Here is a 14,170-nt window from a genome sequence, read left to right on the forward strand (position 1 = left end):
TGTTTTATCGTATTTGCGCTGCAGAAGTCACCGAAATGTTGAGTATTATTAAAGTCGCTTGAGTGGAGCGATGTGTGTTCTCCGTAACAAAGATCTTATTTGTAGTGTCATAAATATAGCGAAATTACGGTTATTAAGTAACGTTGTGAACTGCATTTTGTTAAGGGTTTTATTGAAATTCCTCTAATATCAATAAATCAAAGATTAGCTTTTGAAATAAACAAATCTTTTTGCCAATTTCGGAAACGCGTTATCCCGTAAGACAAGAAGATTACGCATGGAACGCCATTTTTAGCCACGATTTATTACGCATTCTGGAAACCAGGTACGATGTAGCGGCGTTGGGTTTACCGCACAACACTAAAAATATGACATTTACATACCATGGATTTTCACTGCTAATTTCAAGAGCATAGGAATAAGGCCAGACGTAAGCCTGGACTGGAGTTTTACGACTCACTTGCCGCGAGTTCGAGCCGCACTGGTTCCGTGGCTTGTTTGCTGTTGTTTCATTACGATTTCGTGAGTCATTAACAATGGTTTTAATCTGATATTCTACAATATATTCAGTGCTTAACAGGCCATTATATAAAAATATTTTCTTGTTGACTGATAAGCATATACGGGAGGTTTTGAGGGACCCTAACATTTGCCATCATGCAGTGAGTGGGAAGAGAGGAGTTAGAGTGGGCTTACGATACAATTAATTACACGAATGTCATTTCAACAGTGGTACTGCTGGCAGTAAGTGTTTTATGATGTCGTTACAGCAAATATTTTAAGAGAAGATCTGGGGTATTACAAGGTGACCACTCAAGGCTCACGCTATCACACACTACCACACTCCACCACCACACACCACCACACACCACCACCACACACCACCACACACCACCACACATCAACACACACCACCATACACCACCACACATAACCACACACCACCACTCATCGTTACCACACACCACCACCACACACACCATCACACACCATCACACACCACCACACACCACCACACATCACCACACACCATCACACACAACCACACACCACCACACACCACCACACACCACCACACACCACCACACACCACCACACATCAACACACACCACCATACACCACCACACATCACCAAGCATCACCACACGCCACCACACACCACCTCACACCACCACACATCAACACACACCACCATACACCACCACACATCACCACACACCACCACACACCACCATTCACCATCACACCATCACACACCACCACACATCACCACACACCACCACACATCACCACACACCACCACACACCACCACACACCACCACACATCAACACACACCACCATACACCACCATACATCACCACACACCACCACACACCACCACACACCACCACACACCACCACACACCACCACACATCACCACACATCACCATACACCACCACACATCACCACACACCACCACACACCACCACACACCACCACACACCACCACACATCACCACACATCACCACACACCACCACACATCACCACACACCACCACACACCACCACACACCACCACACATCAACACACACCACCACACATCACCACACATCACCACACACCACCACACACCACCACACATCACCACACACCACCACACACCACCACACACCACCACACACCACCACACACCACCACACACCACCACACACCACCACACATCAACACACACCACCATACACCACCACACATCACCACGCATCACCACACGCCACCACACACCACCACACACCACCACACATCAACACACACCATCATACACCACCACACATCACCACACATCACCACACACCACCACACATCACCACACACCACCACACACCACCACACACCACCACACATCAACACACACCACCATACACCACCACACATCACCACACACCACCACACACCACCACACACCACCACACACCACCACACACCACCACACACCACCACACACCACCACACATCACCACACATTACCACACACCACCACACATCACCACACACCACCACACACCACCATACACCACCACACACCACCACACATCACCACACATCACCACACACCACCACACATCACCACACACCACCACACACCACCACACACCACCACACACCACCACACATCAACACACACCACCACACATCACCACACATCACCACACACCACCACACACCACCACACATCACCACACACCACCACACACCACCACACACCACCACACACCACCACACACCACCACACACCACCACACACCACCACACACCACCACACACCACCACACACCACCACACTCCACCACACACCACCACACACCACCACACACCACCACACATCACCACACTCCACCACACACCACCATACACCACCACACACCACCACACACCACCACACACCACCACACACCACCACACACCACCACACACCACCACACATCACCACACACCACCACACACCACCACACACCACCACACACCACCACACACCACCACACACCACCACACACCACCACACACCATAACACACCACCACACACCACCACACACCATAACACACCACCACACACCACCACACACCACCACACACCACCACACATCACCACACACCACCACACACCACCACACACCACCACACACCACCACACACCACCACTCACCACCACACACCACCACACACCACCACACACCACCACACACCACCACACACCACCACACACCACCACACACCACCACACATCACCACACACCACCACACACCACCACACACCACCACACACCACCACACATCACCACACATCACCACACACCACCACACATCACCACACACCACCACACACCACCACACACCACCACACACCACCACACATCAACACACACCACCACACATCACCACACATCACCACACACCTCCACACACCACCACACATCACCACACACCACCACACACCACCACACACCACCACACACCACCACACACCACCACACACCACCATACATCACCACACTCCACCAAAAACCACCACACACCACCACACACCACCACACACCACCATGCACCACCACACTCCACCACACACCACCATACATCACCACACTCCACCAAAAACCACCACACACCACCACACACCACCACACACCACCACACACCACACACACCACCACACACCACCACACACCACCACACACCACCACACACCACCACACACCACCACACACCACCACACACCACCACACACCATAACACACCACCACACACCACCACACACCGTAACACACCACCACACACCACCACACACCACCACACACCAAACCACACATCACCACACACCACCACACACCACCACACACCACCACACACCACCACACACCACCACACACCACCACACACCACCACACACCATAACACACCACCACACACCACCACACACCACCACACACCACCACACACCACCACACACCATAACACACCACTACATACAAACACACTGTACCTTCCCTCCCAGTTAATCAGGAAGGTTCACAGACGTGTATCTAAGTTTGAAACAAATATTTGGAACTGAGCTCAATTTAAAGGGTCGAAAATATTGGGTTACACGAAAATTTTGGAAACACCTGAAACACAGAATCAATTATTAACACTGTACAATGGATCCCAAGAGGCGGATGTTTACTTCCGGACACCTGCTCGAATATATTTGCCGGGGATATTACATTAATGCAAAAATACCACTACTATTACTATTACTACTACTAGTAATACAACCACTACTACTACTACTAATTTTACTACTACTAATACTACTATAACTGCTGCTGCTGATGCTGCTGTTGCTGCTGCTGCTGCTACTACTACTACTACTACTACTACTACTACTACTACTACTACTACTACTACTGATAATACTACTACTACTATTACTATTGCTACTACTACTACTGATAATACTACAACTACTATTACTGCTACTACTACTACTACTGATAATACTACTACTAGTACGACTACTAGTACTACCACTACTGCTATTACTACTACTAGTACGACTACTAGTACTACTACTACTGCTATTACTACGACTAGTACGACTACTACTACTATTACTATTACTACTGCTACTACTAGTCGATGTTTTGAAAATTCAAGCAATTTCCTTTCGCAGTTTGTTGCCATGTACAAGCAGCAACAGCAAGATATTTCTAATCAACTCTGCTAAATTAGAATATAGGGAACATATTGAGGAAATATAAACGAATAAACAGAAGGTAAGAAACTCTTGGAAGATTTGAAAAATTATAATGAAATTTAACATTCCTTTACTTTTGATTAGATCCTACTCAGTGTATGATCCTGTTATTCTTCCTATTCTGCATTCCTGTCCTTATTACTGATCATTCTCCCTGTATATACTCGTCATCCTGCTGAATGTTTCATCCTACCTGCTCATCCTGCCACTGTTACTATCTTGCCATCCTACTAGCCGGCTTATCGTACTAAGCAATCAAGCAAAACAATAGCAGGCAGTATACCTTCCAGTGCCCCGCCAAACTCATTTCCCGAAACAGCCACAGTTACCACACTAGAGAGGAGGATTAAACTCCACACACAATATGCTCATCTATTGTTCCCGGAGGGGTAATGAGATCACTACCAGGGCTACCCCTTACAGGGTCTTGAATTCCTTCTTGAAAGATCCTGAGACCGTGGTCACATTTACCTATCATGAGGCGTTATATGAGCCAAGTATACTTAACACCTGATCTTTAAGTACCTATTGCTTGCCGTGCATCATCTCAGCTGCGTATTATAAAGGTAATAGGTAGTCTGGTTCCCGTAACTCGGTTGGTAGCGCACTAGGCTCACATATTGAGGTCTGTGGTTCGATCCCCACTACGGGTGGAAACATTTGGGCGTGTTTCCTTAAGATACCTGCTGTCCCTGTTCACCAAGCAGTAAATAGGTACCTGGATGTTAGCTGATTGGTGTTGGGCAACATCCTGGTAACAAAATTTACTTAAATTGCCTTAAATGCTCAACATAACCAGGAGCTTTCTATATAGTATGTCATTGATGTCAGCTATGGTCTGTATAAGTTGCACAATGTACTTGTAGAAATAAAGATTATTATTATTACCTATTAATCACCTCCTTTCCAACGGCATTTCGAGAATATATATATATATAAACATCGAACGATGTTTGAAAATCCTTTATTTTCCTGACTTTCAGAATCTTTCGACCACTCAGGATGCCTTCCATACAAGGGCCGGGGACCTTGATGCCCGCGAGGGACCCTTGATCAAAACAATTGAAGCTACCATTCCCCTTTTCCTGGATCAAACCTGATAACTTTCTGTTTTCAACGCGATGAAGGATCCCTCGAGACTAAGTGATTCCTAGTATAAATTATAACGATAATAATAATAATAATAATAATAATAATAATAATAATAATAATAATAATAATAATAATATTTTTATTATTATTATTATTGGAAATATGAACATATGCAGTATAATGTGATCCTTTATTGACAACGTTTCGCCCACACAGTGGGCGAAACGTTGTCAATAAAATACTCACGTACCTTCCACCCCAGGTAGATCTGTTTATGACTTGAAAAAACCCACTGTGTGGGCGAAACGTTGTCAATAAAGGATCACATTATTCTGCATATGTTTATATTTCCATTGTGTCGGTATTTTATACCATTTACCTATTTCCATTATTATTATTATTATTGTTGTTATTATTATTATTATTATTATTAATAAAAGTGTATCTTTGTACTCTCTTACCTGAATCCACGCAAAAGGAATAGTGTAGAGTGAGGCACAATTCCTAATGCAGCTCAATATCAGTACTGACGATCTTGAAGCCATTTATTAAAAAAAAAAAAACACGAAAGAAATTCACAAGTCATCACATGGAAACCATTCACGTTTACCCAATAAAAACTAGCGAATTGCTAACTACGCAGCAAAAAGAAAGTGATGTGAACCTTCCAATCAGTAAGATGTGTGCTGAATACTGACAGCCAATCAGAAGTGGATGATTTTATATATATATATATATATATATATATATATATATATATATATATATATATATATATATATATATATATGTTTATATTTTTATTTATTGTGAAGGATAGAGTACGAGTGTGGGAAAGATAAAGAGAGAGTGTGGACACCTCGCGTCTGGCGACACATCTTAGAGTGGCGAGGAAACAGATGGGAGACATTCCAAGAACGTGACGATACTCGCCCCTCACTTTCTCACACTGAACGGCAGCTGAGGTTACGTGTAACTCTCGCTGTTGCTTCTTCTTCTTATCTTCGCTTCTTCGAGTCTTCTTCTCGCTTTTTATTTATTCATTCTTCATTTATTTAGTGAAATACCCCTTAGGGGTTTAGCGCTTAGTTATAATAATAATAATAATAATATTAATAGTAATAATTTAACAAAATTTAAAACGCCATTTAATCATGCATCATCATTGTTAATTATTATTATTATTATTATTATTATTATTATTATTATTATTATTATTATTATTATTATTATTATTATTATTAATATTATTATTAAACATCAAACATTAAATTCGCAGCGGTGGAATTTTCTCCTCTAAACTGCCCTCAAACGAGAGTACGGTGACACAGGCACCAGACCAGAGTACAGTGACACAGGCACCAGACCAGAGTACAGTGACACAGGCACCAGATCAGAGTACAGTGACACAGGCACCAGACCAGAATACAGTGACACAGGCACCAGATCAGAGTACAGTGACACAGGCACCAGACCAGAGTACGGTGACACAGTCGCTAGACCAGAGTACGGTGACACAGGCACCAGACCAGAGTACAAGTGACTCAGGCACCAGACCAGAGTACAGTGATACAGGCACTAGACAAAAGTACAGTGATACAGGCACCAGACCAGAGTACAGTGACACAGGCACCAGACCAGAGTACAGTGACACAGTCACAAGACCAGAGTACAGTGACACAGGCACCAGACCAGAGTACAAGTGACACAGGCACCAGACCAGAGTACAGTGACTCAGGCACCAGACCAGAGTACAGTGATACAGGCACCAGACCAGAGTACAGTGGCATTTGACTAGAGTACCGTGATATCGGCTTCAGACGAGTATAAAGGGCCACACGAGTCCGGACTAGAGTACCACTGGCAATCAACATTCTAATCAACCCCAGCCTGCCATTCTACCTCCCTGATGGCTCGAGTAAAAATCGGGAGATCCAGCAAAAAGCAATCGGGACAATGGCTTGGGTCTTGAAGCGGCCCACACAGAGGTCAACGCTGCCCGTCGCCTACTGCATCTATTATCTTGAAGACCCCCCTAAGGATGCCATCTCCATTACGTTAAGTGTCAGTATATCGTAGAGAAAGAGAAAATTATCCTGTTGCAGGTGACTTCGAAACCCGGGACGGTCGTAGGTTACGAGAATGGGCGGTTAGTTCACCCTGCAGGGCGACACTGCCTCAGTAATGCAGTTTAAGACGGGATCTGGTTCAAAACTGTGATTGCATACAGTTTTATCACCGCCCGAGGTTATAAGGTCGAGTCACTGAGCTCTGGGTTACTTATCTTAATGTCCTGTTGGCCGCTGAGTATGCGATTTATCTTCTCTTCCTCAGGTAATCAACATTAAACTATTTTTTATATAAATACAAAGGACAAGTGAGCTGTCTCAAAGTACCTTCATTTCTTTCACATTGGTTCTTCACTTCATGTCAAGCTTTTTTAAGTTAAGCAACACAATTGTCCTCAAAGATTTGTTATGTTATACCATGATTTAAGGAAAGATCCTAGACTTCACCTTACGAAAGCAGACAAAGCAAATGAATAGTAATTATGGACAAGGATAAATAGTGGATAAATGAACATGTTTATTAGCAGACGGGGAAACTTATGTGCCTCTTAACCTACCAATTAACAGTGGGTTGACTGCAGTAATATATACATCCCTGAAGACATAACATTTCATAGACGAAACCTTTACTTTATCACTGGTCCTACCCAGCGTGAGCTCCTACCCTCCATTCATCTGTTTATTCACTGACAATCGTTCAGGTTATCTTGAATTTAGAAATTCACATGTTTTTTTTTGTGAGAATGAGGGAGACGGGGAAAAGTAGAGTTGAGGCGAGTGTCCAAGGAGGAATTAGGAACCGTCAAGAGGATATCCCCAGCATGGGGTGTCCTTCACCGCTGGTAGGCGAGCTTTGTCCTTTCATGGCGCATTGGCGAGGATCTCGAGCATCTTGTAGGCGATTTTCTTGTTTGTCCGATAGTGGATATATTACAATATAATTTGTGTTCATATGTATATATATACATTGTATACAAACAGGTCCCTTCTGAGCCTCGGCAGAGTATTAGCTCACGCCAAGCACCTTACTATTGAGGGCCTGGTGATCATGGTAACTAGACGGCTCGCTGGTTATTGCTGGACTCCACTTAGATCTGCATGTCCGGTGAGACAGTTGAAGTGTCCTCTCTTGTTCTGGTCTTCTAAGTGAATCCTGTTGAGATATTCATGGCATAATGGCCTCAATTCGTGTTAATCACACGTTAATGGCGTACAGTTCCTACAGGTTGACAAACACGACAAAGGTTTTTATTAGTATATCCAGATGTTGGTTCGGTTACCCATTATGTTTTATTTTGAAGACGTATTGATATGGCAGAGTAAAAAAAAATATTTTTGAAAGTTTAGAGCACGGTAGAGAGCAGGAAGGACCGAAACGTCGTCTCTAAAGTTTCTTCTCCAACTTGTGAGTAATTTATGAATTATCAATTTATTTAACTTTTCCTGCCATAAGGTTCCCACTACTTTATTTGTGTTTGATATTTTTCTTCTATTTTTATTTGTATCTTATCTGTTATGCCAATTACTGCATTTTAACGACACTAACCTTTGTAAATAACCTTCTTTCCCAAAGCTTCTTACTATGATTTTGGAGCATTTACAATGTTTATAGTATGTATAATTTATATAGAGAGTTTTATTTGTATAGTGTGTAATTAGTGGTAGCTATAGTGGGTGCAGTGAATGTGTATACAAAGCAACACAAGATTAGTATTAGCATATAGTATATAGCATATAGTATATAGCAGGAAGCAGGGCCAAGAGCTGAGTCTCGTCCCCAGCAAACACACCCTGGTGAGTGCAGCTAGGCGAGTACACAAGTGAAGGTTTCTTCTAGGTAACCTTTTCCAGGAAAGATGTGTAGCAACCCTGAGATGCCATTGTTGCATCAGTCTCACTGGTGGAGACCTCAGGAAGGCCGTGGTCTCTCTCCATCCCCCTTACAGCATCCTCCATCCCCAGTTTCCCCCCATCCTTCTCCCTTCCTCCCTTTCCTTCCCCCTCTCCCTTTCCTCCTCCTCCACCTACTCTCTCTCGCGTGTCTATTATAGATAACAGTACACAACACAGCGTGCTGCTTACCACCTTCCTCTCTGCCTGGTTGAGCTTCTGCTATCATTGGGCGGGTGTCTTTATCTCCTGCACTGTACACTTTCCTCACAAGCCACAGGTGCTCAAACATACATATATATTCATTGTCCTTGACATTATGTTAAATGCGTATGATATTTAAAATATATATGTGCATATTTAATCACATAAGTGCTCATGTTTTCGTTTTTTTTTATTTTTACTTTGCTTATTAAAGGTGTGATATATATATATATATATATATATATATATATATATATATATATATATATATATATATATATATATATATATATACGTATATATATATATATATATATATATATATATATATATATATATATATATATATATATATATATATATATATATATATATACGTATATATATATATATATATATATATATATATATTTATATAATTAACAGAACTGCGGCTGGCCAGGACTCGATCCTGCATTCCTATACCCAGTCCTGTGAGAACATGACACAGTAGGCATCACTCTATCCACTGGACCACAAATTCTCAAACACCAGGCGCTCAGCAGCACTGAGAGTGTTTTCCCTGATACGAGAACATACGTGGTCGTGGAGCCTCCGAGACTAATTTCATCCTCATTCTATTTAGGGTACCAACCTTCACAAGCAGTCTGTATATTAATGAAATCACCTGACAAGTGAAATTAGTCTCTGAGACTCCACGACCACGTATGTTCTCGCGTCAGGGAAAACATGCTCAGTGCTGTTGAGCGCCTGGTGTTTGAGAATTTGTGGTCCAGTGGATAGAGTGATGCGTACTATGTCCTGTTCTCACAGAGCTGGGTATAGGAACGCCCGCAGGATCGAGTCCAGGCCAGCCGCAGTTCTGTTAATGATTGAAAAAATCACTTGATTAGTGATTTCATTAATATATATATATAGGAGGCAGTGGAGATGTCATGTCTGAGGGCAATGTGTGGTGTGAATATAATGCAGAGAATTCGTAGTTTGGAAGTTAGGAGGAGGTGGGGGATTACCAAAACTGTTGTCCAGAGGGCTGAGGAAGGGTTGTTGAGGTGGTTCGGACATGTAGAGAGAATGGAGCGAAACAGAGTGACTTCAAGAGTGTATCAGTCTGTAGTGGAAGGAAGGCGGGGTAGGGGTCGGCCTAGGAAAGGTTGGAGGGAGGGGGTAAAGGAGGTTTTGTGTGCGAGGGGCTTGGACTTCCAGCAGGCATGCGTGAGCGTGTTTGATAGGAGTGAATGGAGACAAATGGTTTTTAATACTTGACGTGCTGTTGGAGTGTGAGCAAAGTAACATTTATGAAGGGATTCAGGGAAACCGGCAGGCCGGACTTGAGTCCTGGAGATGGGAAGTACAGTGCCTGCACTCTGAAGGAGGGGTGTTAATGTTGCAGTTTAAAAACTGTAGTGTAAAGCACCCTTCTGGCAAGACAGTGATGGAGTGAATGATGGTGAAAGTTTCTCTTTTTCGGGCCACCCTGCCTTGGTGGGAATCGGCCAGTGTGATAATAAAAAAAATAATAAATAAATAAATAAATAAATAAATAAATATATATATATATATATATATATATATATATATATATATATATATATATATATATATATATATATATATATATATATATATATATATATATATATATATATATATATATATATATATATATATATATATATATATATATATATATATATATATATATATATATATATATATATATATATATATATATATATATATATGGCTGTCTCCCACTGAGGTAAGGTGACCCGAACAACTAGAAACATGCTGACATCACAGCTCAGATGACCGTTGAACTGCAACATCTCCACGTCTTCTTCAGCCCTCCTTATTTATTTACAGTTTGATCAACTATGTGTGTGGGGAAGAGGGGGGGGAGGGGGGTCAGTAAGGATTGATGAAATATATCCCATCTTTCTATCCAATCCTCCGAAGTAGTGTAGTTTTATGTAGTATCACGGAAATGATCCTGCCGACTATATATTACTGCAGGTCTGGTAGCTTCAGTGATCCTTTCCATAGGCTGGGTGGCAACGAGGGAAGCTGTGAGCACAAACATCATCGAAAAGAAGCGAGAATCAATGAAGCGACGGGATGGACCGTCAGGAAGAGACGGGGCTCTAAGACGACTGGAGGTGGTTGCTAGCCGTTCCCACTGCGTCAGTCAGTGCTGCTCCCACTGCGTCAGTCAGTGCTGCTCCCACTGCATCACTCAGTGTTGTTACCATTCCGTCAGTTAGTGCTGTTCCCACTGCATCACTCGGTGGATACACGTCATATATAATGTTTTGGCTGCTGCTCTCACGCCGCTACCACTGTCGTCAAGTCCTTCCAAAACAGCAGCTGAGCTGGAGGTATGATGGAACACCGGGAGAAGCCTTGTAAATCAAGTACCAGGAACTTCTGCGTCTCTCTCTCTCTCTCTCTCTCTCTCTCTCTCTCTCTCTCTCTCTCTCCTTTTTTTAACACAGGGTTTACAAGCTAAGAGTTGTTACCCACATCAGCTCATTTGAAAGCATTTTTATTGTTATGAGACATACAAATAGGGAACAGGATGAAGTTGGAGCTATCTTTGGGCCAGCATTTTCATTTGATCAACTGACTTTATCTCGTTGACATCATAATGCTGTACGAAAATTTACCATACTCTAGTCATCCTGGGGATAAATGAACTCAGATGAAGTGATGTTCTGGAGAAGGTACAGCCAGAGTGAAACTGCTGCTTTCTGCCCGTCTTGTGGTATAGAAGCTTGCTTCACGCTGTCCTCGAAGTGGATCCAAGTGTGGTGGTACTTTGACAATATTGGCCTTGCACATAACAGTTAGGCCACCCACATCTCTCCTGTGTTGAAGGCTCTTCTGAAATGACAAATCTATCCAGGATTGGTCCAGGCGAGAGATGAGACGTCTTGCTCTGTTCTCTGCTCTGTCAAGCAGTCGCAGATGAGAGGATGAGAGGGGAGGCAGGCAAACCAAGAAAGTGAAGCATACTCAAGGTGTGAGCGTACTTGTGCCTCGTACAGAAACTTGCAACCCCTAGTGATGACGCTGTGTACTGTGTTCTAAGGTAGCAGCTATTGCTGATGTTGAGTACTATCATCTGTGGCAGCAGCTACTGCTGACGCTGAGCGCTGTCGTGTCCTGATGCACTCGCGAAAAAACCCTCACTACATAGGATAGTGTATCAGAAGACTCTCTTCCCTTCCTCCACTCCCTCCGGACACACTTCCAGGAAACACACAGTCAGTGTAGTGCAGTAGGAGCCTGAGGCTCGGCGTATTATGGTAATTATGATAAGAACACCATGGAGATACGCAGTGAGGAAGTAACTAGGAGCAGCACAGTCTTGCTATATAAGTAACTAGCACAGTCTTGCTATATAATAAGAGTAATAAAGGAGATGGTCGCTATTGTTAGCAAGTACAATGAAAGAGGACATTACCTTCAAGCACTAAACTCACATCTTAGTGTTGGATTTGATGGCCTTTGTATCTTACAGCTTTGCTGCCTCTTGCCTTCCTCTCATGGTCTTTCCACACACAGACAGCGGCTCTGGAGTTCACCCAAACACGGTTCCAATATTGTCACTCCCATGATACTTAACGTGGCTGATATTCTCACTATTTTTATTGAGCTAATTAATTTTAGGGATGAAAAAAAAATCGAGAGCTTCCAGAATCAGCTTGAATGAAAAGGCTTGCGGGAAATGATGTTGTTTTGACAAAACAAAGAGGAAAACATTGATAAATAATGAGGAGGACAAGCATCTCTGGTATTAGCTGGGGACCCATGACCTCTGAGAAGGAAGAAAATAAAAGGACTTTAGGGAAAACAATATTTAGCTTACTGCCTAAAATGTTTTAGCCTTCAGTCCTCCACATATCACCTCAGTTTTAAGTTGAAATATATATACGTCTTTTATTCCGTGTCTCTCTCAGTTTCTCCCTCTCTTTGACAAGTGCTCAATACACTTTTATTCTGCCTTATTTTTTAAGAGTTATAGGAATCAAAGAGGTTCAGAAATACAAGCCCTTCATTTAATAAACGTGGCTGTTGCAAGTTTAGTAATAAATATTCAAACTAGCCATCTCCTTCAAACATGGTATTTAGTACTTATATGTAACAACAAGCAAGCAACGAAACAGATGTCAGCTTTTCTAAAATCCCTGGCCAAGGGTGGGGTTTAAATCCTTACATGTCGGTGAATGTAGTTTGCTTAACCAAGCCACAGTACCAGCAAGAAAGTTGAGCCTTGGTGAAGGGTAGCTAATTTATTTATGCCAGCAGTTCCAGGAAATTGCTCTTTGTGAAGTGGTTTTCTTTTTATGTAGAGCTCCCCAGAGGACAGAATCACGTCGTGGCTGGTACGTGTGAGAGTCTGCATGAGTGTCCACTCCCAGTTGTAGTTTTGGGGGGTCGACATGCCGCTCCTAGCCCGCCTCTTAACTATTTGTGAGTGTAGATAAATGGTTCTCTGAACCATTTATCTATAGTCACTAATACTTGATAAAATAGGTACATGTGGAACACTTGGATATCTTTACTGAGGAAACGTTTCGCCACACAGTGACTTCATCAGTCCAATACAAAGAAGAATGGTGAAGATCAGAAAGAGT

Source organism: Cherax quadricarinatus, chromosome 41 (genome assembly GCF_038502225.1).
Source record: "Cherax quadricarinatus isolate ZL_2023a chromosome 41, ASM3850222v1, whole genome shotgun sequence".
Taxonomy (NCBI): domain Eukaryota; kingdom Metazoa; phylum Arthropoda; class Malacostraca; order Decapoda; family Parastacidae; genus Cherax; species Cherax quadricarinatus.